We start from the raw sequence: 6,000 nt of genomic DNA, 5'->3' as shown, positions 1-6,000 counted from the left end.
AAACTAATTTATTCAAGTAAGTATGAAATAAAACGACAATTCCATTGTCAAACAGATGAAGCTAAAATACGTACTGAAAAAAGTGGAACTATAATATTGTTGGCATAATAACAGCATAAAAGTTTTGACTAGCTAAACTCTCTACTTACCTACTTTTGTATTATTCTTTAACTATAATATAATAATCATGAATAGCTTAATCATGCATAATATATTATCTACCAGGCTTGGCGAACCTTTTTACCCAAATATTATTCTTCAACTGTCTGACGTGCCGAGCAGTTATGGGACAAAGTAGTTTTTTAAAAATGTTATTGAAAAAATGTTCTAAATACCACTCACAGAACATAGCACACATACCTACCTATAGCTTTATCACAGTTTTCAATTACGCCATACATATCGGTCCACCAATTTTGAAACTGTCCGCTAGAATTACTACTACTAGAGCTTCACCAAGTTTTTGTTTCCTATGTGGTGCAGTCATTTTGTGAATAGAAATAAAATTGTTTGTTAGTGTATTAATTACTTTGGTTCTTTACGCACAAATTGACACCGGAATTACTCCGATCAGATAAGGCATTCTTTCTCCACAGTGGTCTCAAGTATTTATTGTAAATCGATCAAAATTAGAGGTTCGTGGCGCGGCATTCCCCGCCGCCTGATGAAGTTAGTGCGATATTATTATATGTGACGCATAAAGTCTAAGGACCAACCTATGCAAGTATATATTTAAATTAAACGTAATGCTTATTCTTGAAGAGTATTTGCTTGCTATTCTGTATACATCGCGATCTGTCATTTATTATCATTATAGGTTTTTGTCTCTCTTCAAACGCGTGCCATGCAAAATCATCTCGTGTGCCATAGGTTCGCAACCACTGTGTATATAATCACGATACGATTACTTGGCGTTTGATAGGTGCGACCTGAAATCGCCTTAAAGAAATTTCGAAAATTATCACACTGCGTGTCAATAGTCAATTTATTTTAATATTACGTCCATATAGACATAATAAATGTACATACATATTATATATTATATTTTTATTCCAATTTAGTTTTTTTCTCTGAGTCGTCCGTATCAGTGTGCATATTAACGATATCATATGTCATATTTGTAATGTTTCAAAGTTTTTTTTCACTTACTAATTTTTCATGTGAAAATCGATATGGCCTGAGGCTCAAATTAGCCACCTATATAATATTATAGATACCTACTTGGCTCAACCCTGAATAAGGTTATCGTGAAAACATTTATATACATTGAACGATCACCTTTTCCGATAGTTTATTTATGTTTATTTATTTATATTCTACGTGCAATAACAGCAGTTTAACTAGCCGGCAAAAACAGATAGCGAACAACTCATTATTCATTTGTTTGGTTACATTTGATTTTAATTATTGAATTCGTAGTACTAACACGTTTTAATAGGCTCTTATACCTACTGGCTGATGTAATGTTTATACTGGTCTGTGAATTTTTAAATATTGGTCCGTTATGATCGCAACCAGCGGTCAATAACGACCCGTGACATTATTTATTTCGATTCAATATATGAAATCACCTTAATGCACCTGATCGTAATATATAAATTGGCAAGGCCCCTTATGGCTAGGCCGCATCATACAATTGGGAGTTCCGATCGCTAATTAATTTTCGATTATACTTAGAAAGCTATGGGAGTAAACTATTGAGAGTACGTGGAATCTTTCGATTGGCTCTATTTCATTGCAAAATGTTTTTTTCGTTGTTGTGTTACGATTTATTTAGCACCAGCGATCCATACATTCCGCTGTCCGTATACCTGAAGGTAGCGTAGCGTCCTTCACTTGGTCGGATCATGTAGAATTCGTATATTTCGCGTATGGCTACGATGAGCATTTCCAAATAAATATTTTCCCTTCTGGCAAAGTTGCCGAATAACAGTTGAGTGTTTTGTATTGGATTTTCATTTTCACGGAGCAGCTGTATGGAACCTAGAGAATGGTCGAAGGAAATTGAGTAATTACCCATTGATTATTTACCATAACAAATCCAATTTAATAAACACTATCACACGTCTTAGCAAACTGCAATCGAGTTTTGTCGGTGCATCATTCATTACCCATAGGCGTGTATTTTTGAAGTAAGTATGTATAAATAGACAATTTTGAAAAGTTTTTCAATTTCAAGTGTCAGAATCTTTAATCATTGGTGAGTATTTATTTCGAAGCGTCAGAATATTTTTTTTTCTTTATTTGGAAGCAATTGAGCTCTTCTCTGAATGGAAGGCTATTCTGCTTTACAATGGTTTACAAAAGTATGCATACATTTTTTTTAACTACAGGCATAAATATTTACATTATTATATATGATAAATATAATTGTCAAACTAACACTTGTGTCAGAACGCGCTTGTCTCGCCCATATAATAAATGTACTAACTTACTCTTAGACAATAGATACATAATACACTATTACTCTCGCCTTTTCGCCAGTGGTGAATGCCGACAATGTGTTGGTTGCTATGGTGACTAGAAATTTTGCCGATTTTTGACACACACTGCGTCTGAATACGCGAGCCTCGAGCCACATTAAAACGGTAAACGAGCAACACGTTGCTCGCTAGCCACAGGTTGGGCACCGCTGGTCTATGGTATAACTCTGGTTGGAGTGCCAGAGAAGAATACTATCCTACAAAATTTTTAAAAGCGGCCAACTAAATTATTTCTGCCCAAATTTTAATCTAATCTGACACACAAATATTTATACTTTCTATTGAGCATTTTAATAATTCCCTGTGCTTATTTAAATACTTTCTTATATTTATTTGAATACTTACCAATGATATTTTTTACTTGCTGTTGATTTTAAATTATTCCCATCTTTTAATAAACTACTTTTATTAAGATACTTCCTGTTTTTGCGTATTTATACTTACCGATTAATTAGAAGCCTTGCCGATATTAGTACTAGCTTCTCTCACTTTAAATTAACTTTCTGTTCGTTAGAATTTCGTGAGCACCGTAGGCAACCTACAGAGTACTTGGGCGGCTTCAACCTGTTGTTCATTGATTCGTGATTCGTTCATTCATGTCCATGAGTATGTCAAGGGCGCGATGACCCTTTCGGGCTCTTTCAACGCAGATGGAGGGACTAGAAAACCGTGGGCGAACGCCTCGTAAAATCTTACCATCACCTGTAACTCGTTTTATTATAAATTTTAACATTAATGATGCTTTTCAAATCTATACGTTAACTCGTAATAGATAATTAGGCAACGAGGAGATCTCAGATGTATAAAATAATAGTGAAGCGACACCGTGATTATTATCTCTTATTTACTTATGCATTTTTCTTCGTTATATAAGATAACCTACTAATTTAATGTACGTTTTCACTGATCCCAGAAAAATGACTGTTTCCAGTGATCAAAAGTGTTACATGCTTATTTTTTCGTGAACGCTGTCAGGTAAAAATTGAAACACACCAGCCACAAAACAAGGTCGAGACATAGCAGTTTTTGGCAGTCGTATCTATACAATTTATTCTCTCTTTGATGCGGTCGTATTTTTCCTGGTCACCATTGAGTGTCGGCAGTGTTTTGCGGCTAGGTTTTATCTCGACCCGAACATATTCTTCAGTCATTCGCATGGTGGTATGTTAGTTATTGTGATCATAAAATACTTGTCAATTAGATACACACGTTCATGCTGTTAATATATACTCAATTGAATGAAAATTCCATACTTAAATATATAACGCCTACATTATCGGAGAGTATATTCAGCTTTCCGCCAGCTATTTATTGCTGGATTTAAAATTTACCGATCGGCCATTACAACCTATCTAAGTTGGAATGTATGTCAGCTTTCAAAAAATTGGCGATGTCTTACAGTGAACGAGAAGGTCTTCTCTCATCAAAGTTTGGGCATAATATAATACTGATTTTCAAAATTATGTTACATTTTTAATAAAGATATTCAATGTTTAATCACGTTGATTAAACGTGTAACGGGTCAATACGTGGCAGATGGTGGAAAAACCAAGTTCTTAACAAAATTTTATAAATACCACGAATAGGCTCCAATTAACGATGACACAGGTATTTTAATTGCAGTGGGCTATTGTGCTCTTTTTCGGTGTTTTCCAATCAAAGGAGTTTTTTTTATATAGTTATCGAATTTGTATACTGTACCTATATGCCAGTGACGGAATGTAATGTATTGTCGATGTGGAGAAAACATTTAATACATACATTCATAATACAATGGAATGTCATAAAATTCATTAAACTTAACGGTGCATGTACCAATATTTTTTCAATTAAAATAGTTTCAGATATTAAATAAGTTATTGCATTTCCAGTTTTTAGTCATAATCATATTACAATAATATACTTATCTTAAAAATATATATTACACGATTGTTGAATCTCTTTTTGTGCATGTTTCGACATTTCGTAGCGTACTTGGTAATATTTTTAATAAATTGCATCTAGTTGTTATTTTCATATTTACCTTAATACGTAGCTCCAGTTATGTTCTTAAATCAATCCAACGGGCATATTGTTATAGCAATAACTTTATTGTTAAATGGCTAATTTTAACACCCTCCCATGCAATCATACCAAACAATTCATAATTTGTATAAATTCCGCTCGAGACTGCTTAGATAATATACATACACATACTAGAGACCGACAAGTTTAACGTGAGGCTCCGCGGCAGCTATGCATTACATTATTGCAATTTTAAATTATTTTAGTTTCTATGCATTTTTTTTCCAATTTGTTAGTTTTATTGAATGGACGTCATGTAGTAGTAATTATATTGATGTTTATTTTGTATGGAATTTTATGTTATGTTTTAGACAAATCTGTTTGTTTTTTGCACTTTTAAGTAGGTACCTATATTATACGACATTAGCACTAGGTACTGCATGATAGCTGAATGTTCTAGCCTAGCAATTGAGTGTACTGTTTAAGCGGAATTTATCACATGCGTGCGCACTCGTGAAGTGTGGGCCAATTTTATTCTTATTAGGCGATTTACTACGCGCGCCTGCTACAATAGACCAGATGGTGTATTATAAATTTTATAATAGGTACTAATCAGATGAAATTCAAATTAAATCCTCAAGTGAAACATTCAATGATTGGAATTCTAATTTTCTATTGATATTAGTATGTACTTAATTCGATTACTAATTAGATTTCTGCTGAAAGTTGATTGTAAAATAAAACATTACGATACGATAGCATCTTAAAAGCTATAAAAAGGTATAGTAGCTTTACTAATGAAAGAAATCATTTCATTACGTAAGAAGTAATACCTAAAAAGTGCTATTCTTATCTAAGGTCCAGTATAGTGACACATTTTTTATTTAATTGATAATATAAAAATGATCTTGAACGCACTAGCGTTTCTATTGCCTAATACGTTATTAAAATAAAACACTAATTCCATGTACATATTGTGGAATATGTCGATTTTCTTTCATTGAAAATTAGCTGTGCGTAAACCAGTATGTGATACAATTGGGTGAAATCTATTTATTTTCTTTCCCATAGAGTATTTACTTCATACCTAATATATTATCAATTTTTAATAAGGATAACAACATTCATAAACTACAAAGTAATTAAAAATAATTAATTACTCACTAAAGCGGTACGACAAATGAAGTTTGAATATTTTGATTAATAATGAACCATTTAGTTCATGTAGACCAGGCATGTACAACTTCAAGTAGGTACCTAACCTACTATAATATCCAGTACCAAAAGTAGCAGTGATTTATCACACTTTTTCGTTGTCGTCGTTCTTGAGAAAATATTGTAGACTTGTAGAGGATGAAGCAAAAAAGGGGAGACCTATTATAATGTTCATACAAACTTAGAATTCTCCAGCTTGTCTTTCTTTTTTCCATACTCTGCTTTTATGCATGTATCACTATTGCAATTATGTACACATTATATTTTTTAAGCTGTGTTAATTTTCAGTTCATCAGCT

This window comes from Rhyacophila brunnea, unplaced genomic scaffold (genome assembly GCF_057557595.1).
Source record: "Rhyacophila brunnea isolate RB1 unplaced genomic scaffold, BYU_Rbru_1.0 scaffold_2, whole genome shotgun sequence".
In the NCBI taxonomy this organism is placed as follows: domain Eukaryota; kingdom Metazoa; phylum Arthropoda; class Insecta; order Trichoptera; family Rhyacophilidae; genus Rhyacophila; species Rhyacophila brunnea.
The sequence above is the reverse complement of the archived record's forward strand: the minus strand, read 5'-3'. Positions refer to the sequence as shown.